This window comes from Hirundo rustica, chromosome 6, assembly GCF_015227805.2.
Source record: "Hirundo rustica isolate bHirRus1 chromosome 6, bHirRus1.pri.v3, whole genome shotgun sequence".
NCBI lineage: Eukaryota > Metazoa > Chordata > Aves > Passeriformes > Hirundinidae > Hirundo > Hirundo rustica.
This window is the reverse complement of record NC_053455.1, coordinates 56,109,285-56,132,239: the sequence shown is the minus strand read 5'-3', so window position 1 is coordinate 56,132,239 and position 22,955 is coordinate 56,109,285. Positions and strand designations below refer to the sequence as shown.

The 22,955-nt window shown below is 41.9% G+C and overlaps 1 protein-coding gene across 6 annotated transcripts in view; it reads right to left on the bottom strand.

Moving 5' to 3' along the window:
• The window catches only part of KIAA1549L (KIAA1549 like), a 125,241-nt gene that overhangs the window by 97,118 nt on the left and 5,168 nt on the right, over positions 1-22,955 (bottom strand). For 2 of the 6 annotated variants that reach the window (XM_058421105.1, XM_058421106.1), the window contains exon 1: positions 22,145-22,282. The exons of 2 other annotated variants lie outside the window; for them this stretch is intronic. The gene's annotated coding sequence lies outside the window, so the exon portion shown is untranslated. 2 more of the 6 variants (XM_040067947.2, XM_040067951.2) reach the window with 1 other exon arrangement.

Here is a 22,955-nt window from a genome sequence, read left to right as displayed (position 1 = left end):
CCAGGGCTGTGATAGGGAGACACACCAAGCGAGAAAGAGGCAAAAAAAGAAGAAAATCCTAAATCTGTAAAATAAATTGTTTTCAAGGTTGCTGTAGAAACACGCATGCATAAAAATGCAGCAGCACAAAACTCAGATTGTGATCTGTTTATTCCAGAAGGTTTCTGTTTACCAGAGTGACCCAGATGATCAGTTAGTATAGCAAACACTTCCATGCAGCTCCCTGGAAAACAGCTCATGGTAGTGAATGAAGCACAAAGTAAACATATCCTATAGGAAATTCACTCTCATCACACACAGCTTTAGAGCTGCTGTTATAAATCCACTGCAAACAGTCAAAGCTCCCATCAGCCAAAAGAGAATCTGCCCAAAGCATCTAAAATTTGCAGGAGGTTATAGGAGGTCTGTCCTGATGGGATTAACAGCCTAGGTCTGCGTTCAGAACATTTCTGTTGTCGAGAAATGAAAATTTGGTCTTTGAAGTGGTCGTCCTATAATGAACCTCACTGGTTTTTAACCAAAGGGTATAGAAACTGTAACACAGAAAAACTGTGAAAATCAGTTTTCAGTTGAACCCTTGACTGAGGCAACAATATTCTATGCTCTGGATGAAAGAGTAATAATTTAGTATTGGAAGACACAAAAGGATTCATTTTGCAGCATGCAAGATCCAATCAGCATTGCAATGATTTATTTTATGGCCTTAAACAAATAAATATTGAGTAAGTAAAGAAACAAACCCTTTTAAGACTTCATTTTCAAAGCAACTCTGAAATGGCTGTTTTGGGGGGTTTGTTGTAATGTAATTTTTACTGAATGAGAGTTGCTACTACCAAGAGATGGAGTCAACATCCCTGTTAAGAAGGTGCAGATCTTCATGTCCTCTTCCCATGGCTAAGGAAATATTTTTATAGAGTAAGCCATTCTGGGGGAAGAGCTCTGAATTTTCAGCCCTTTCAGCACAAACCAGCCTTGCAGATGGCAATGAAAAGAAATTAGTCTGGACCCCACCAACCCTAAGACTTGTTGTGCAGCTGGATTCTCCTGTTCAGACAGAGAAGGAACCATAATTCACCTGTACTTTCAGCCATTCTGCCACAATACTTACAAGGCATTATTTCAAAGCAGTAAGTGAGGAAGCAAAGCCAGTGAATCCTAGTCTGCAGATTAATGGAAGTTTTATGACACCACTGAGCTGGTTTTGGCTGCCCTTCTACTCGTAAGACCTCCCTACAGGCAAATATTGTCAGAAAAACACCAACTGCATGTACCTCACGAAAAAATTCCACGGTAATAGGTAGATCAAATTTGTATTTATCTAATCTGTGCAGAAAAAAAAAAAAATCTACAGTAATATAAGGCATTAAAGGCAAAAAGTTGTGCTAACAGAGACTTTACTGCTTCCCAGGAGTGCAGATTAACACCTAGGGTAGCTGGTGAGTGGGAAGTTGCCTAAGCGGCAACAGCAAGTGAGTTGGTAGATGTGTCACTAGAGTTCCATCAGCAGCTGTGCAATGCAAAGATTAGATATTGGTTACATTTTGTCAGTCTTCCCCAAAGGACTTAGAGCTCCGTTCCTGTCCCCAGGCTAGAACATAATCACCACCCAGTCAGAAATCTGCATTCTGTGGTGCACTGGCATGTATCCACAGTGGGATGGAGAAGCCTGTGAGTCACAGCATGGAAAATGCATCTGCAAGATGAAGGTAAGCTGTGAAAGGGCTCAGGAGTTGGGAGCAATAAATAAAATGCTTGTTCTGTTACCAAACGCTGATCCATTCTTCTAACCTCTCTACATTATCCAAATTACTATTACAGGCAACAAGTGCAGAAGCAGCACTAGGTAATACCCTCTCAGATATAACAATAATAATAATAATAAATCTTTCTCATCATATGTTGGCAGCACGAGAAGCTCTGAGGTTTTTGTCCAGAGAATCCAGTTAATTTGTCACACTGTCCAAACAGAAATGTACCTGCAGCTTCATGCTTTTCTTTATAGCCTGGATCTTACAGCAATTCTGTTGGCTCCCTCTCTATTACATTCAAATTTATTTTATTTTTTTTCTCCACGCACACTATCTGTGTTTTTTTCATGCTGTGGAGTGTCTGCGGGGCTGATTTAACAGGCTCTGCCTATCCCATTCAGATGTTGTTTCCTGATAACTTCTGAGTTAACCTCCAGAAGATGCACTGCTCCCGTCAGTTCGTGAGGTATGAGAACAGCAAGTGTAGGAGATGGTTCTTCCAACAGCAAAGGATTTTTAGTAAAGCTAATCCCCCAAAAAAAGCAGTAGACAGGACAGAGCAATATTTTTTTTCCTACCTAGGCAAAGCTTAGGACTCAGAAAGTGCTGTGAATGGATGCACTGAGTGTCTCCAACGACTGGGACACACTCAGCAAGACCACACTGAAAACAAATGGATACGTGGATGAAGTAAAACACAGAATAAGGCCAGGAAACATAACTATTCCATGGTACAACAAGTCTTTAAAATAGAAGCAATAGCCTAAGCTAAGATTGTAACACACTTTTTATAGTCTGGTTTTGTGAGATTATTTTTCAGCTTCATTTTAAGGTCCAAGTTTTATCCATTTTTCCTGTTCCATTTCCAGTGCTGGATTTTTTAAGTTTTACGTAAAGCATCTGCAGCGCAGAATTTCTTAGGAGTTCTTTGCTCTTCCGCAACAACACCATAATGTACGTGTCATATTTTTCCATTTCTCATTTAAGTGCATCAGATTTCCTTGTAATTTATTTTACTTATACTAAAATCTAAAAATAGTTGACATCAATGCATAAATGTATCTACTAATGGCAAGGGATGTTATGAGTAATATCAAATAATTAAATTAGGATTTTCTTTGTCAGTAAGGAGTAACTGCTACATCCTCTACAAAGCTCTCAGAGTTACTAAGACTGAATCAGACTACACTGTCTATAGGACATCTCACCAAAAAAAAGTGAGAAAAAAATCATCACTTTTACATACCCTGGAGAAGGAGATTTGAGGTTCTCTACTGATTTACTCCCAGAAGATATCAACCCAAATGCAGCTGTGGTAAAAAAAGATTTCCCACCACTAGGCAAAGACAGACAATACAGTCAAGGATTTCTCAGACCCTACGGAACTATAAAGTGATTGCCCCTCGTCCCCACACTCACACTTAAATCTGCAAATACTGTGAAATAACACGTGAATCACTTGGGGAAAATGTAGTTTTGGGCTGCACAAAACAGTTAACAAATTAGACCAGTCTTTTCAGAGAACATTTTGTTGAGTGTACTGAAAGTTTCGATGCCTCTTCCCACAGCCCTGCCAGCCGAGTTTTCCTGCTGCTCACGGTTCATCTGAGAACACTGGGGTTTGGAACAAGTAAATAACAAGTGACAGGTGTGACTCAGCCAGCTCTAACTGAAACTGAAGCAGCACAGTAGCTATTGACAGATTGAGGGGGAAAAAAATGGGAGAAAGGAGAGTTATGGCGATGGTCTCGGCTTAGGAGTCCAAGGGATATTTACACAGCCAGCAGATTGACTCGTACAGCCAGGTCTAACTCACCGTGGGGCTGTGGCAGCAGAGGAATGTGTTTGTAAGAGATAGAGAACGACAGGGCTATGGCAAGATATCCACGCTGTGCCTGGCTGCAGGGTAATCAGTCCTGGCCAGTAAAAATCCCATCACCTCTCACTGGCAAATAACTGCATCTTATTTCTAATGTGAAATTACAACATTTCAGACTTACGCAATGAAAAACCCTGATGAATCTTAGGTATTAGGTTGCCTTATCCACCACGGAATTATGAGGCCTTTTCAAAATAAGTCTAGCCGGAGAAATTCTTGGTGCAGCTTGAAAAGGACATCCTGATTAGGCTGCAGGATTGCCTGTGATGGCATTCAACATTATCTCATGTTTTCTCTGTCATCTGCTGGAGTTCTTCCGCTCATTCGCGTAATTTTTCTCCTGAATACCAACCGCTGAGATGTTTCAGTTGATTTAAGATTTACAGCTGACATATTTTATCTTGTCAAAAAGCATTTGCCTCTTGAGGAAAGCCAAACCAGGAAGCAAGATAGCAGAGGGAGGTTCCTCCGCTGCCCCTGCAGCTGGGAGACCTGCGGGGTGCAAAACCCTTGATACCACTTGACGTCCAAAGGACAGAAAGAGATATGGAAGCCAAGAAAAAGGACAATGAAAATGCAGGCTTTCAATCAAGCCAAGTGTGCTGTATCAGTAAGTAAAGATTAGATTTTGATTAAGCAGACCACTGCTGTATAGAGGAGAGCACCCAGAGCAGGACAGAGTCTGTGGTGCTAACAACCCATGCCAGCTCACTGCTGCCACTGGAAAGAGCGGCTCCAGGAAACTGCAATACAACCAAAAAAATCTCTAAACACAGGTGTTTACCTGCCAATAAAGTCTGTCACATTTCTGCACTGTACCTTAAACTAAGCCTTTGGAGCCCTTTCAGAGCGGGCTGGGAGGAGCTGTGGGCAGAATCCCGTGAACAGTGTCACAAAATGCCTGTGCTGAGCAGAGCCAGTTTGCTGCAAAGCATTTTGCTGCAAGGCAGCAGTGACATCTAATTCCCTCCTCACTCAGTTTTGCTGATGCTAGTTTTCATGTGCTACTGGATCACTCTATGTAGTGACCCAGGTTGAAATCATTAGGAAAGAGTTCATTAATGATTGACACAATAAACTGTGTCTTACTTAACTGTTCCATTGTCCGAGCTTATAAACACAACATTTCAGAGCTAAGCAAGTCAGCTCACTTCAGACTTAATTTTTCACTACCTTTCTTTCTAATGGTCTTAGCCAAATCACACAGGGATACTTCCAGTGTAAATTGGAAACCCTGTGGAATAATTCCTATATGTGTATGGATGGTGAAAATGAAGCTGCAGGACCAAATCTATCTCCATGGAACTGCACAGGAGGAAAGGTGAGTTGAATTAAACCATTAGGAGAGGTGATGAGGGGATGAATTTGAATGCAAACACTGATTATGTTTGGAGCAGTACTATAAAACTCTGCCTTTCTTTGGTCTAATCACAGACAAAAGCTGAGCCCATAGTAACAAAATCAGATCTTCCCAGTTTCAGTTCTCTGTTTCACTCTAGCAGTTCTAAGAGCACACCTCCAGCCTGCTCCACATTCAAAACACCTATCATGGTACCCTGGTTTTCAAGCTCAGCTCCTGTACTGATTCTGTGATTTTTAAGTTGCACACTCTGTGTCATTTTGCTTTGTGGGTGACCTCCAATTCTGCAAAGGCTTTCAGGTGTGTTGTTATAAATTTAAGTCTGAAATGAGCTGACCTGCTTAATTTAGGATGCCCATAGACTTTAATGGAACAATTTAGTACTTCAGAGGTTTTTGTGCCAAAGGCTCCTGATTTCTCACAGCTACAAGAGACATCTAAACTCAATTTGTCATTTATAATGCTGTTTATAAAAAAAATCTGCACAATCTGGTCACATCTTCAAAGCCTATTTCCCCCAAGTGTATCCGTGTAGTGGAAACCTTACTTTTTGAATTTGACTCATATCTTCCTGGAAAATCTTTAGTGCCTCTCCCCTGCTTTGGGAGAAAAATGTATTTGGTGATCTCAGGTCTTCACAAAAAGGTGGACTTGGTTCAGCTGCAGAGCAGCACCTGTGGTGGCCAGAGCATCAGCTGGAGAGCGCACAAGGTTCACCTGTGTCACACTGGGGCAAGATCCTGACAGGGTGAAGAAAAACAAACAGGAGGTCCACGTTTCTGAACAACTAGTTCAATTCTTCCTTGCTGGCAGATGTGATCTTCTGCAGAGGACACCATCTTAGACAAAAGCTTGTGTTATCAAAGTGCTAACTACTTCTCTACCTCTACCTTCTGCTATCTACTGTTTTCCTGAGCCATTTCAAAGCTGTTTCCTCATTATTGCCTTCTTCCAAGCAAGGCAGCAGAAGCCAAACCGTTGTGGCTGAGATCCTGGCACCATGCAAGATGTTCATGGCTGAGACCACTCCTGTTTGCGTGATAAAACTTCTCCTTGCCGAAGGGGTTTTGTAAACCCCGACCTCTGTGCAATGTTGCAGCACAGAGTTATATATTGTTGCATATATTTGGCCACCCTCACAGTAAAAGAGGTTTTCCTGCCGATGAGAATGGCACAGTGAGTAAGCACAGGTTAAAAACTATTTTTTTTTTTTTTAATGGTGAAATCCTATGAAATTTAACAAATTTTTGTGGAACCCTTGAATGACCCTACAGGAATTCACAGAGTGCTCTCTGCTGAGCTATGGAAATTTTTAAAGAAAGTCTCATTTCTATAAAACCCACCAATTACACCCATCAAAAATTCTATAGACCTACTCTCCTGGGGTTTGTTATCCCAGAAATCCAGGTCAAGAGCTGTGTTCAGCTACCACTCACTCCAAGACTCAGAGGGGTTGGGACTGCACATTCTGCAGCTGGGCAGATGCCTTGATCAGCATCAGTGCTACCCTTGCAAGTGCTTCAGGTGATATTCACATTCTTCTTTCAATAATGAACCAAAATGCTCTAATCTGAGCACAGCAAACTGCCACTGGAGAATTGTTCGCTATGAGCTAGACATTTTCAAAATAGTCATTAAAGTAATTGCTACTTAACTCTGGCTGCATGTTAATGGACATTAAATATATATATTTAAAAAAAAAAAAAATTAAAAGCTGATGCAAGGTTTTGATGCGACAGGAGTTCCATAGGTGAGGGGCAGCCCAAATGGTGCCAGCTCCAGTCACTCATGCCACAAAACCACAGGAGGAGCACCTTCCAAGCAGGGAAGGAAAATGTCTCTGTTCCTCTGTTTATTGCACTGAGTCATCACAGCCTCAACAAACATTCCTTAATTAGACCTGCTCATTTTATCAATACCAAGGAGCTCCGGAGAAATAGCTGTAAATATTTATTCTCATTCCAAGACTGAAGTGCTTTTGCATCCCGCCAGGTACCTGTCTTGGCAGCTCCTTTAGAGGGGAATGAGCATTTCCCTCTGAAAGGAGAGTTAATGCTGTGACACCCTCTTAACAAAACATCACGAATCACAACCCACTGGAGATTTACAAAGAAGGGAAGGCAAGAAATCCCCCAGTGCTGACGGACTGGACTGGTACTTGTGAGTTCAGTTCCCAGATCTCATCTGCAGCTTTGACGGTGGCACTCTGGGTGTGACAAGTGGGGCTATACCAGAGCCATCCCTGCCAGGGACTCCTACACCTGAGCTGGCTGAGTTCTTTTAATAATGCCCTATTTTCACTTCTTTCTGTTTCCTAAACTGGGATATTCAAGGGGAGGTTTTATACAGAGACCATCCTTAAATCAGAACTGGAGATAAAGGGATGGGAGTTTTCAATAGTACAGATTACAGCTTGTTTTTCTTTTTTAGAAAAGAAAATTCAGGATGAAATTTGCTATTCTGCCCTCACAGAAATTCTCTTTCTTTGAGAAATACAAGCATAGAAATTCTTCTGAGCAGGAGTGTGAAATACAGAAATGTGCCATTTACTGTCCCTATGATTATCCCGCCAAATCTACTCATTAGGAGGCCCTGAAAAATGACAATTCACTCATTCTAAAGACCTGTTAGAATTTGGCAGCATTGTCAAAACTCCCGCTTCTCAACGCGTATTCTAAATCAGGCCCTAGATTTCTCAAACTAGACACACAGAAAAAGGGTAAACGGAAATTTGATTTGAAACATTTTGCATCAGCATTGTGAACAAACCCTCTTGTGCTCACTCTTTGCATTCCAAAGCACTAAGCCCATGGCAGCTGCCTTGTCCCAAGAGACCTTTCCCTTTCTGTGTTTGTTCTCCACAGCAAAAATCATCTTCCAAATCCTACAGCTGAGACAGTGCTCTCACTGATAACAGCCTTTGCTTCATTCCTGGGTTTTGATCCATTATTTACTGAAATAGATAAAAACCTGCAAGGGCTTAAAAAGCAAGTTTAAAAAAAAGAAAAAAAAAAAAAAAAAAAAAGAAAAAAAAGACTATTCTGTAAGTATTCAAAGGCAACATTTTCCTGTTTCCAGATTTCTGTGCCCCTTCTTGCAGCATCACTGCTTGTGTCAGTGCATTTACTCTGGTTGCACACTAATAAAAACCAACAGCAACAACAGCTTCCCCTCACCACCAAATGGTCCCCAGGTCTGAGCACTGCTCTTTAAGATAAGAATCGTTCCAAGCATAGGATCATAAAGGGGCAGGTCATTAAATGATTTTACCCCACAATCTGAAATTCTCTCTGGTAAGACTGCCCAAGCAAGAAAAAAGATGATTTATCCAAGCAAATATTAAAAACTCCTTACCTTGGCTATGACTAGTGAGGTTTAGTGTGAGCTGCAAATTGTACTGGCTACACTTGCCACTTGAAATCCAGTCACTTCGCCACTTAATTGTCAACACATATGGCTCAATAATAGTTCACATGGTTAATTGCTGTAACAGGGAATTCTGCTAAATATGTAAAGGTGAGTGTTAGTAAATTGTGAGGCACCATTGGAGTGCTAGGACCAAACTGGAGTGCTGTCAACAGCAGTTCAACTAAAACAGTCACATGGAGGCGTCTCTTACCCTGATCAGCAATATTCAGCCTTTTTCAATAAATTAATAGTAAATAAATTCTGCTTGCAGAGCAGAAACTCCCCATAATGAGCACACTTTAGCTGGAGAAAAGCTGCATGGAAGATGCTTCAGGTGCTCCGCTCCACATTCTCCCTCTACTCACTGAGCCCCTTTAGAGGAGAAGCGAGCTAAGAGGTTCAAAGAAGGGAGTATAAAAACAGGTATCCTGTGTTATGACAGAAATTTACCAGGTGTGAATCAACGCCAGACTTCCTGATGCAATAAACCATTAATAATAGGAACACTGGCAATGCACACCTTGAGGCATTAGCGTAATATCGTTCATTAATGACATTAATAACACAGTGAGTGCACTGCAGGCGGGGAAGATCAACGCTCCCATGAAACCACTGCGTTCATTTAGAAATGAGCTCAATAAAAATGCAAAAAAATTAGTGATTAGCCCTACTCTACATATGATTTTCCATTTTGATATGAATATGAGTTTATTACACTGCACTTTCAGTCCAAATATCTGCATAGCAATTTGATATAATTGGTTTTTTCCGTTAATTTCACTGAATTACTTTCAGTGCTCTAAGTAGTAAAATGCTGACTCCATTTCGCTGCTGACTGACAGACTCTGCTTAGTGTACCTTGTTCACTATCAAGATTTAAATTATGTTCATACTGTTTGAAAACCCTGCAAGCCCTAATCCAGCAGATTTGAGGATGTTTCCTGAGGAGAAGTAGCAGCCTACCTTAATGTCATGTTTGACAATTACCATGTAGAATTCAGCAGTTTCCTGAGAATTAGAAATACCAGCAAAGAAGGTAATAGAAGAAGGTTTATGGAAGAGGTTTGATTGAAAAATATTACCTTGGCATAACAGAAGGCAATTTTTGGAGAACCTCACTGTACTCCCTCTCCTTTATGTTTGCAAAATGATAATTGGAAAACAACCCTGAGCCACTGAGTTTAGTATCCATTATGCCAGTCATGGAATGCAACGTCAACATTCATGGAAAGGATTAATTAAGAAATGCCCCATGTAGCTCCCTGAAGTAAATTGGCTGTACTTTCAGCTAGGAAAAGTGGAAGACTGACATTTTCTCACTTGCAAATGCTTTCAACAGCAAAGAATGCACATCTGGGGTAAGGGAGCAAAATACAATTTTGGGGTGCCAGAAGATGCTCACATTTCATTCCTGAACACCTGATCTAGAAACTGGGACAAAACACCCGAAGAGTAATTTGGGAAGTTGAATGGAAGAGGAAAACTGCTCCAGATTAAGCTCAAGGCACCACAAAAGGCTTTGCCCATTAGCAGTGGGCTGAGCAGGACACAGAAGCATTGTGAGCTGCTGGGGAAAGGTGACCTTTGAGCCTGGTGTTTGTATGGCAGTCAGCAGAGTGAGCAGCCCAGGTTCAGAGAGATAGGTAGCAAATAAATACAAACAGATGAAAAGAGCCAGTAGTGAGTCTCTATTCACCACCTTGAGCACTTCCACGAATGGCGATTCATGATTGCAAAAATCTGCCTTCATTCATCTCTTTCAGGCTAAAGAATTTTAAGATGCTCCTCCCTCACGAAGCAAAGGCCGAGGATGGCAGTGATGGAGATGAGAGAGAGCTGGGCAGGCAGGATAACCAGAGGTGTTCATCCATCTCCTGTAACAAACATGTCACCCTTCCCATGCTCCTGCCACCTTAATTCCACTGCTGAGCACACCGAGGAGAGCAGTGACAGGAGGCACAGGGAACCACCCTGATAACGTGCACATCCCTTCTGTGGCCACGCACAGGTCAAAGCACACAGGCAGAGTGTGCGTGGCGCCTTTGGTGCGAAACGCTGCAGCACCTGCAGTGCTGCTGCTTATTCCATGAGCTGCTGCTAATTCCACCCAGCTCTGGGTGTGTTCATGTGTGCAATGTGTGCTGCAGGGAGCAGAGGCTGGAAGGCTTCCTCAATTCTTCCCAGTTTTCCTGACAATTTTGTGCAAGGGCTCTCTCTCTGGTGTGATTATTGCCAGTGCCTGATGCAGTTGTGTGTGAAGGAGCTAAAGGGGAGTTCGGAAGGAAGACAAAGTCTGCACAGGTAAAGAAGCAACGTGAGGTTAAATACCCCAAAAGCATGAAGAAAGCCTGCAGAGTGCTCAGTTTAACATCCCAGCTCGGTGTCTGGCAGAGGTGAAACCCTTGTGGCGTCCCCTGGCCAAGCAGCCCTGCTCCTCACTGCAGGGGAAGGCAGACGTGCACCCACACACTGAGTGAGGAGGAGACTGCTCTGCTGCAGAGCCCTCCCCAGCTACACCAACCTGTGCGAAGCAGTGTGGGTGGCTCTCGAGTCAAATGCAAATCAGGAGTGAATACAAATTGGAGGAAATAAATATAGGGAGAGAGCTACTTTCCATCTCTTTCATATATTCTGAAATTGCAGCGATTGTTCATTCATTAACATAAATCACGGGGCTGGGCGCCCTAAATCAGATCAAATATTCATAATAGCAGCAACTCTAAAGATATCACCTTCAAATAAACAGATGCTGGCCTTACAGAAACATGGAGGGGAAAGCAGGGATTCAGAAAAGCACATACATTTGCATACAAGCATTACATTCATATACAAAAACATATACTTAATATTCCAGTCTAGCACAGCTATCGAAACATTCCCTGCCATATCAAAGAGCACGAAACACATATGAATGCATGCACAGGGCAAAGATTCTTTCACTTTTAAAAGGGTATTTGTGGCTCTTGAGAGCCATAAGTCAGAGTGAGGAGTAAGCAGCAGTCTTTGCTCACAGGCAGCACTGAATAGCCCAAGCACCTTGCATCAACTCTGCTTAACTACTGCAAAATTAACGCCGGTGTGTGCCAGCTATTTTTAATTCTTTAAGTGTTAGCAACATGAAGGGCTGGTGCTTTATGTCTAACGCTAAAGGCAAGTAAAGAGACTTTGAGCTGAGTGAAAGCTCCTCAAAGAATGACCTGCAACACGTAACCTTGCAAACAAACCAGAGCAGGCAGTGACTGCACGGATGACAAAACAAACACGAAACTAATACAGAGCTTGGAACAATTCATCACAAGTGCCTCAGGGGCAGATTTACAAATGAAGCATGTAAGTGCCTCGTAAGACTTGCAGGAGCTGCCAGCTAACACCTACTCACTCGAGAAGCCACCAGCTCCTTGAAGAGGCAGTGCAATTCCTGTGCCTAAATTCCTCCTTGCAGGCTCCCATCTGCAACTGCAGGCACCCAAACGCCTCTGTAACTCAACAGCCAGCGTTCTGGTACCACTGACTCACTGAAAATTACTGCCTGAACTACCTACGGCACTGAAAACTGAGCCTTTGGAAACCCCTGGGTACTTAGAATGTTGGGGTTTTCTCCTTTGAAAAAAAGGGCAAAAATGACAAGAAATAGGATATTGTAAAACCTCAGCTTGTGGCTCACGAAAGCCTTGATGTAAATCTGAGTTGTAATATTACACCCACTAATGAAGAGTAGCACTCCAATAGCTAAAACAATGAAGATCAGGACATGGGGAGGAACCATCCAGGTTGCTGCATTGGATTGTCACACCCAGAATATTACAGGCAGAGCTCAGCAAACTCAAAATAGGGATGGCTTCCTACTGGGATCCTCCCTTTTCACTCCTGTAACCATGGGAGCACCTTCACAAACCCTGAGCCAGCTACCAAGGAGTGATGAGCAGATTTTAGTTCCATTCCAGGAGGCAGCAACTGGGATGAGCAGAGAGAGAGAAGCTTCCAAGAGCGCGACTTGCTGTTTACTTCTAAGCACTTTCTGAAAGCTCCAACTGGAACATATTGCTATTTTTGCACCAAAGTTTATGTTAATTTCATCTTGTTTTACCATAAAAGCTTAAATCACACTTTATGATAATGTAAATCACTGATCTGCAAACTCCTCACTGCAGTGTGTCCTCTTTTTTTTTCTCTCCAAATAAATGGCTGAGCACCATAGATTTGCATAACCTCTTCATGGGATTACCCAAAAACTTGATACCAGTTAGTTAACAATTTTTGAATAATTTCTCAGAGGAAAAAAAAATTAAAAGCTTATTTTGAGAAAGTTGTTGAGTGTTTGCCATTTGATAACTTTAAATGCAAGATATCTTGGAAGACAAAATACAATTTTGTATCTGAAATGTACACTGAGGGAGTTTGAGGTAGCTGTTTGGTTTCGGGGTTTTTTTGACAATTCCACTATGGAAAACTGCTGAAAAGTTTAACTTACTTCCACAATGATAAATGCAGGACCCAGAGATGCAAGGGAGCACTCAGCAGGATAATGCTAATGAAATAAAAGAGGACTATTGCATGAGTACATGTGTTTGTATAAACAAGACCAAGTGCTGACAGGAGTTTTGTTACAAATGAGAAAAGCCTGGAGAAATAGGTCAAACCTTTTAAGAGATAATTTGTATTTCTTGGTACTGTGTGTTGAAATAATGAAACAACAACCGTGCCAGTAATGGCTTTCCAGCTGCGCTTATGGTGGTTGGTCCCTAGGAGATGCATGCGACCCCTCTGTCCCTATTGCCAGAAGTGGCTGCTGCCTCCCTGTTGCAGCAGCCCTCTTGATAGAGGGTAGAAAGGAGCCAAGACACAGACTCCTTGTTTATCACAAGGTGAAAAGGATCCTGGTTTATTCCTCCTTACAGCTCAGCCATCCTGACTCCAACCAGTCACTGACTCTGGCTGCAGCAAGCTCCTGCTGTAGGTTTCCCTTGCAGCCTCTGACTGCTGGTTATTTCCTGCTGAACTCTGACTGCAGGGATCAGTTTGCAGACTCTGACTGCAGGCTTTTACCCAGCTAGACCGTGACTGAAGGTTCCAACAACAGGCTCTGACTGCAGCCCCAGACTGACCTCACAGCAGTGATTCTCTCTCCCCAGGATCCTCTCTTCCTCAGGGCTCCTCCTGCTTCATGACCCTCCCCTCCCCAGCTAACCCACTCCCTTTTATCACACTTATCTTTATTGGATCCAGCTGTGACTCATTGGGGTGAGGTCACCTGTATTCCCTTCTCCTACACCTCTCCACCCAGCACCATGGCCAAACTCGAGTTTGTTCCCTAGAGTCAGGGCACGGGCCAGTAGCCCTCTGCCAAAATAAAACAGGAAGTGATGGGGAAGTCACCCCTAACAGAAGAACCCAGCTCGCCCACACCCTTCCTCTCTTCCTGCCTGTCCCTCCCCATGCCAGCACCCCCACACTGTACCCCAGAGCTCCCAGCCCTTCCCCCATATCCAGGCTCCCTGTGTGCCACCTGAGACAGCTGCTCCATCACACATCCCTTGTGCTGGTTGGGAGCATCAGGAAATGGCAGATAACAGCCCAGCATTTGTTATCAGCTCCCCTCCATCTCTGCAGGCACGGAATTTTATGAAAGCAGGAAGAACCTGAAACAGCAGACAACTCTATCTCTGACAACCGTGATGGAAACTGGCCAAAGGATTAAAAAGTTACTGAGAAAGGCTGTACTTTGTCAATCTTTCAAACAAACTAGGAAGAGAAAGGTAAAATCCATGGCTTAATGTTGTTTCCCTAGGAAAGCAACCAAAATATTTCAAAAAGTTAGCTCGTGTTTCTTGCACTATCAAATTGTATCAAAAATCAATGCATTTGCAAAATCCCAAAGAAGTCAGAATCGTTTTTGTAAAAGACTTCTGCCAGCACCATCACGCAGGGAGCTGCCTGAGGAAAGAGAACCGTGTATCCCAGGGCTCCAGGCAGGCTCTCCACTGCATCCCCCCTGCTTTGGGTATTCCAAGCTTCAGGGTCAGTGCTCCCACCCTTTCCGTGGGTTCTGTGCCAACCACTATGCAGCAGAATCCAAATGTAACTCAAGAACAAAATGCTACATTTGTTTTGATCACATTAAATTCAGAAGGAGCTATTAAAAGAAGTTGTAGCAGATGACTGGGTCTCAAAGAACCACAGGCAATAAATTCACATGGCATCTTTGTTTCATAACTTCAGTCCTACTTATTCTTTCTTTGTCTATTCTAATTACTCCCTGATATGGAATTAATGTAGAAACCAAATTAAATGCTCAGGAAAGTGTATGAATCAGCTGGCCTGAAAGAAACAACTATTAAAAACAATTAGATGAAAACATCAATTTAGAAATGCACAACGCGTTTCTGCCTGAGTCAAAGAACAAACACAAAGACAAAATGGAGACCTGTGATGCCAGAAAAGGAGCAGCCTCCCGGGGTGCTATGGAGGTGTTTGATATCACCATGCTGGTGGCAGGTTGGTGGCCTGCTGCCTTCACAGAGCATCAGGGCTGGCAGGTGGCACTGAGGAGTGACACATTCACTCCTGAGGAGAAATACTTTCAGATCTATGTTGCCTCTTTGCTGCAAACCCTCCCAAAAAAGTGCTGTCACACTGGGATGGCAAACACTGTAAACTTGGAGCACGGATATAGCACTGGGACCACGCAGATTGTCTGATCTGAGTCAACCCAAGTTAGCATAACGTGAAGGCGAAAATTTGATGTTTTAGGCTGAGATTAACTTAGCAAAAGCAGCCAGAGGTGAGGAAATGTGTCACAGTAAAATGGATTGGGGCTCTCACTCTCCTCTGGAGTTAGAGAGAGAAACTACCCGATGACCACTTGTTTCCCAAGAAATACATAAAGAAACGGGGTTTAATACAGCAAGATCTGTGAGTGTATTACTGACTCTGCATTGGTGATGCTGCTGCAATCCATGACATTTTGGAAGCAAAATGTGCAATAGCGTGGATTGTAAGAGCCTGAGTTCATTGAACGTAAATACTGCTGTCGGCGTGGCGAGTGCAGACGCTCGTTAGGGTACATTAGTTCTCTAGAGCCGATGGTATGAATAAGTGTGCATAATGTCATCTCTGAACAGCTCTGCCAGCAGGAGCCATGCAGCGAGGCCTAGGCAGAGTTTAACTAAAGCCTTTCAGACACTTGCACACTCCAGGAAGGACCAGAAATGTTTAACAATGTCTTAGTTTGGAAATACAGGTATCTGCCAGGGAAAAGCTGGAGCTTCCCTTGGAATGGAGAATGTAAACCGCCTCCCTCAGAATTATTATTATTTTGAAATTAAGGGGCTTTCAGGCAAAGATATGGAAATAGGAATAACAGTTCTTTACTTGGAATATTAAAAATGTAGTAGTAGGGGGGGGGAAAAAAAAAGAGAGAGAAACACTGAGAGTGACAGAGTCAGAACACGACCTGACATCCTGTTGGTCAGGGTGTTGGTAACAGACCAATCAAGGCCTCCTGGAGGGACAGATGTGGTTCTGTTGGAATAGATATGATCCTGTAGAAGGATCCAGTGGTGGCAAGATAGGTCCTGTCTTCCTCTGGGAATGCAGTGGAAACAGGCTGTCCTGGTGTTCTGAATCTCAGGTTTTATCCAGGTAGGAATGCTTAGCTGCTCCCACTGTGTAGAGCATTTCACAATGGGATGATGTAATTTTATCAGCCATGAGGTGAGCCTTAATGGCCCATTAACAGCAGATATCCCCCTGAAGGGAGGATGGGTCATGGAAGAGAGAAAGAAACATGCTCCACCGGGTTTTAACAGCTGGCCAAGTAACAGAGAATCCCCTGTGGAGTTATGAGGAATGGGCATGGGAGAGATAAAGAAAACACCTCCCCGACCAATTTCAACAGATAGGAATAGAATACATCTTGTATTGCAACTCAAGACAGACGTATGCCCACGCTGTACTTGAGGAACAGCAAGCTTGGAGTCAATACAGGAAGCACCTGCTACCCAGAAGCCCCACAAAACTAAGAGCGCAGCACAAGCAGAACGATTCCCAGCATGGAAAATCCACAGAAGAGCTGAAAAGCTCCAGATGAACCAAAAGAGCCCTGAACCACAACCACTGCCTGGTGGAGACGGGCTCAGTGTGGACTGGGGGATGTGAACCCTCTGTGTCCTCAGGGAGATGAAGAATTTCCCCTGGTTTCCCAGATGAAAGAATATGAAAGAGGAACATAAACTCCTTGCAGGTGCTGGGGCACCCTCAGGAGACATTTCCTTAAGTGACTTCACTACCTCTCTTCTTTTGAATACATGTTTTCTCCAGCAAAGACAGCTTACCCATTGAGCCTAAAAATACCCCTGAGAACAATTTTTAGCACACAATGGGATACGTACAGGTTGCCAAGTATTTAAAAATAATCCCTACTGCACCCCACTGACAAAAATACACCCCAGAAACATCATCTAAATGCCAAGCTATCAACACTGTCAGTATACATTTTAGGAATAGAAAATGAATTCTTGCATAAAAATCCATTTATTCTGTTTCCCAAATCATATTACCACCTCAGTCATAAGAATCCTCTTGTATTAAATAGAAAGACTTTCTGCGATCCAAACTGAGATTTTGTTCCCCTTTTAGACATGAAAATTATCAAAGGTGCAGTGTTAATAGCCATAAAAAGATGTTTCCCCAAGGAGACTGTGGCATCAGCTAAAGTAGCAATCCTTCGGTTATTTACAAGAACAAATGCCAATATTATCACTGGGAAAAGTACTGATATAGCAAAAGAATTCTAAGTGTTACTCAGATGGGGCTAAGTCATACTTCATACAGAAATAGAGAAATAAAAGACATAACTTTTCATTATGTAACTGCTATCATTTTTGTGTGACTTTTCACATGTTTAAAGAGCACTGAAGAGAAACAATGGCATTATTCTGATATTTAAAAGTATGTAAAAAGAGGAAGGTGCTCTGTAACTAATAAATCTTTGTTTGCAGAGGCACACACTGAGTGCTTAAGAAGCAAGACCATGTTATCTCTATCAAGATGTGCTGAAACACCCAGATATGCACAAAGATACTGAAAGGGGGGGGGGGGGGGGGGGGGGGGGGGGGGGATTTGCTGCTCACAGCAGCTTCCACACACAAAATTTGACTTGCTCTTTAGCTGGTAGTTTACTGGTAGATGATGTGAGGTAAGATCTATGCACTTTTCAAGTTAATTACTCCCAAACTAGATTTCTACAAAACCGAAGGAAACAAGAGAGAGGATGAATCACTATATTTGTCTTTATGTATATGTATTTGGATTAAAAAAAAAACCAAACAAACAAACAAAAAAAAAAAAAAACCAAAATCAAAAAACCCAAATAAACAAACAAAAGATAATAAGACTTATAAGCATATCACTGTATTTTTTTCCTCTTTCTGGAAAGAGAAATCAGCAATATCAAAACAAGAACTGTGCACCACTCTGAACTGGAATAAAGTTCACAGCATTCCTGAAAATGTCACACTCACACAGAACAGAGGCAAAGACATCTCAGCAATACATCAGTTTAACTAATGCAGGTAACTTCACACTGTTGTCTGGCTAACAATTATATCTCCTGAAAAGACCTGTCATTTATTGAAGGGGGAAAGCCAGTTTTAAGAAGGCACAGATAACTCAAATACCACACTGTTATTTATCTTCTAGATAAATCTTTACTTCATTTATTTGCATTGTCCCAGTCACTGAAGGGCTCAAGAGATGAGCAGTAGAACTTGCTGGGGCACCTTAAAATGGCAACTTTAGTCTGCTTAAGCCTGTGCTTTAGGAGAGCATTAGTGTCATCTTCTATACTTGATGCTCTCTATACTAATTTCACCTTTTTCCTTGGTTATTATTGCAGAACAAGCAAGACAAATCCCAAAAAAGTCTGAAAACCTCTCCCAGCTGGATCCCTACAAACTTTAGTGGAGAAACAGCCCTTGGCTGCTCCAAGACTCAGTCCCCCACCCACTGATGTCTCCAGGAGTCCTCCTATCCCTTCCCTGACCAGCCCTCACAGTCAAGATACCCCTGGTTAGACTTAGTAAGTCCCAGAAACACCCAACTACTTCAAGGAATTCAACATCAATTCAGTGAATTTAGGCTGGGTACAATGTTAAAAATTTTGCTCTGTGTGCACAAGTAGATGGCATTGATTTCAGCAATAATTGCCTAGAAAGAAAATTTTAGAATCAAATTAGCTGTTAAATAATTGTAGAAATTACACAGGGAGGTTTCTTTGATTGGACAGTTGTAATAATAGCTGCAGAAATCTGTCCTACACAGACTCTTCACAATATGTTACATTATTGTAGCCTAAAGTTAATGTTGTTGAAAACGCACCTCATTCCGAGAGCACGCTCCTGTAAGATTATTTCTTTGGGGTGATTTTAATTATCTGCATTAAACTGAAAATATGGGCCATATTGAAATACTTTGAATATTCCACACTCTATTATCTCAGTCCTGCTCCTATTATCTATGACTTTTAAATCACCACTGGTTTGTTGGTTTTTGTTTTTTTTTTTCCAATGAGCCGTTGGTTTTCCAACGGAACACACTCTGCCCGGGCAGCCCATCCAGCAGGGATGAGTGTTCTGCAGCATGTCAGAGGGCTGGAGTGCAATTTCAGATAAGCCTTGGACGTGCTTCCCTTCGAGCATTCCAAGGGTTTCATTAATTGCAGTGGCTGACTTGGGGCCTTTTAGAGGACAAAAAGGAGATTAATATCAAGATGCCATTCCCGTCTCCTACCTAGGGCACCAAGGCCCACGTTGTAAAACAGAGGATGCCAAAGCTATCGCAAAAGGAGGAGTCCTACAGCCAGGGGGAGAGCAAAGCATCCCTGACTGGCTTGAAATAAGGGTTTGTTGTGTTTTTTCCCGCAATTGTTGATTGTCTCCTTATTGCTAGTGCTAGGAGACAAAGCAAACAAAGAACAGCTTTTACCTTTGTTCTATAATATTGTGACATTTAAATAGGGTAGATGGGAACTGTCAAATAGAGATTTTGATATTGATGATAGACTGGATTAGCAGAGAAAGGATTTGATTGATGATGGAACAAAAAGAGGATGGAATAATTAATGCCCAGGATTGAATTTTTACAGACAATGAGCCACTTTAAATTCATTTTATATTTCTATCAGACTAAATTTTTGATCCAGTATTCTTAAATTTCAGCGAGGCATTTGACTTTATATCTCACATTTTGATTAATAAAATACAAAATTGATACAGTGCCTATGAAATAGACTTTTAATGATTAAATTGAGCCGCAGTGCTTTCAATAGACTCACTTGGGCACTGATTTGTAGCCTTGCAGCCAACATTTTTGTCAGGAGGAAGCCAAAACTATCTGATAAAAGTTCTCAGATGACAACTGGAGAAGTGAGGAACAATGAAACCCAGCAGATGCAGTCAAGTGCTAGACACACATCTGGAAATACGGACTGGAGACCAATTCTATAGGGTAAGAGTGTCTATGAGGGCAGCTGTGAGGGAGGGTTATGGCTACTGAGCAGCTTTCACGAGTAAGAGAAGCACTTGAGCTGCAGGGTCGTTAATCTTGCTTCTCTCAATTACACCAAAGTCTGCAGAGTAGATGTGTTCAAAAAAAAAAAAAGTGTTGGAAGCAGAGACGAATAATCAGATCAATGGACGCCACTACAGAAGTAACCTTAATTCAACTTTTATATTTGGGAAGATCAGCACTACGACAAAAACTTATACTACATCTGACTCTGCTGCTGCTGAACCAGGAACACCAGGCCAGCTTGGAGGCTGCAGCTTCACAGGGACACCAGAATGAGAACACTTCAAAGAGGAGGCACGAGAACGATGGGAACATGGGAAATACACCTTTGATGGAACCCTCTGAGAACTCAAAGCAAAAGGCATGATCACAGCGCAAAAGTAGCTGTGCCATGTGTGCATCAGTCACTAAAACGAAGTGAAAACTTACGGCTCACATTATTCAGAAGGCAAATTTGACACCAGTGGGTTCTCTGTGACTTAAATGGAAATGTTTTACCAGAAGAAGTTTTCCTGTGTTCCTTCTTATGGCCAACTAGTACCCTTCCCCAGCTTCCACTTACTTATTCTTTTGGGTGTGGGATTACTGGAGGAAAAGCTCCATGTGCTCAGGAGTAACCCCAGCTGTCAACAACATTTTTGTGCATGGACTCTCAGTAAAACGTAAAGGTTTTACTTCACTCAGTACAACACAAAGAGCTCTTGGTAGGCGATAATCTGGTGAAATTACATTTGAAAATAACTCAATAACTTTGTGTTAATTATGTGACAGGAGGTCGTAATCTTTTAATAGGCGTTTCAATAGCCTAAAGAAAGGTACACATAGAAAAAAATGCTTTTTTTAATAGCAGGAGAGCCGCAAAGAACACCTCATAAAATGTCTAATTAACACTCCCACTTATTTATTTAGCAAGAGATCGCTGCCTGTGGACAATTTGGAGGTCAATCTCTAATAGTCCAATAAAGTCAAGCATTTGTTTTTAAACAGCAATACATTTTAGATACCAAACCTTGCACAGGGAAATATACTGATAAATTCAGGAGGCTGCAGCTTTGAAAACATCCCTGTTGTATCCACTGTGAGAGCTCTTGTCTGTTTATGGACTGACTGCCAACAATGGACAGGTTTTTTTCCAAGCCCGCTTCTATGTGCATCAAATTCAGCAGCTACACTCAACGAAACAAACAAACAAACAAAAAACCCAACAAAGCCAACCAAATGAACAAACAAAGAAAAACCACACATCAGAGTTTGAGACTCCCAGAACTGGTGAGCACTGGGAAATTCAGACAAACCCGTCAGGGGATACTGGACAGCTACAACAATCAAGCCTACAGCAGTCTTAAAAACATTCAGCCAAGACCACAGAAGTACTTTCAAAGTTACAGTATCGTGGAAGGCCAGACCAGAATATGTTAAATAAACCCAAACCCATCAGTTTTAAGAGTTTTTGAAAACTACCCCTAGAAATTTCAGCTTCAAAGACAATAACAGAAAACTGTCCTGATTAGCCATGACCCCTATAAAAATCCAATTTTTCACCGCTGACACGTTCATCTGCCAAAGCTACTCATCAGATTAAAGGAAAACTACACAAAGGAAGAACTCGTCAAGTCTATAATGGTTTCTTTTAAATCAGTTTTTCAGAAGTTGAGTGACAAAGAACATCACATAAGCTAAATCATTTTCATTATTTTTAAAACAAAGAACAACTATCTGGTAAGAAACTGCTTTCTCAGATAAACTTCCATATTTCAACTTTTTTCTTGCCATTTTTACATCGGTTGCCAAAATATTTTGCTGTTGTCAGTTATTTCATTGTTTAAGAAATACCACAGAAAACTAATACATCTTTGTTTCCCATTCCTTTGGAATCTGGGGTTTTTTTTGACATTTTAATTTCCATGCATTTAAATGCTTAGCCTTTTTCTTGTCTTAGTAACACTTAAAAATCAGTCTCTTAAGCCTTATGAATGACATGCATTTATGTACCAATCTCGTGCTAAGCCCAGCTAGGAAACATACCAGGTTTGATTTACAAAACCCATACCTCTCAAACGCAGGGCACCAGTTTGTTTAAAGACTTTTCACATCTTTTCAGCTGAAGACAACACTGCAGTGAGATCATCACATCACTAAGCAGCAGAGTGGCGCAGGATAGTTCTGCTGCTTTTTCATTACCTGGGATACAGATGGATTGCAATTTATAGCAGCTCCCTCCAGGAAGGTTTCATCACCACCCATCTGCAGGAGCACTGAGGAAAGCACACCCCAGTGGGTGTCTCAAGCACAAAGACTTTCCTAGAGAGCAACCAACACCTCTGCAGTCCACACAGAGGTTTTCCAGCCATAACGAGGAAAATGCAGACACATGAGGGCAATTCAGGAGAAATTTCAGAAGAAGAGCTACAGCTGCTCCCCTGCTGACTCACCAAACCTGATGATAATACCTGAAAATTGGAGGCCCAGACTTACGCTATGTGTTTACAGACTTACACAGATTTTGCTGTAATTTCTCCCACGTATTCTTCCCATTCAAAGTCAGTAGGAAGCAGCCGGAGCATTTGCCTAAAAAGGTTGCTAACAGGTGTTAAAATGACAGACAGGGTGTTGTAGACAGTTTCATATCTACAGCAATGCATGGTGGAGAAAACCTGGAAATGGACACTGTCTTATATGTCTGGATTTCTATTGTTTTCATCTTGGAATGTTCTTTCATTTTTCCTTCTTCCCTCCTGCTCCCAGAGTGCGGAAAGATATTTCTTCTGATTTAACCTCCAGATCAAGTAGAAATATGTGTGTTACATTTTTCTGTACATGCTGTATGTACCTCTTTAAAGCAATAATTTTAAAATATATTATTCATATTAGTTATACATTATATAATATTACATAATAATATATAATTGTATATAGTGTATAATTAATTGCATATACTAGTTCAATATCTATTAACTTCTAATTAAATACCCTCACTGGGAGTTTTTCTGTG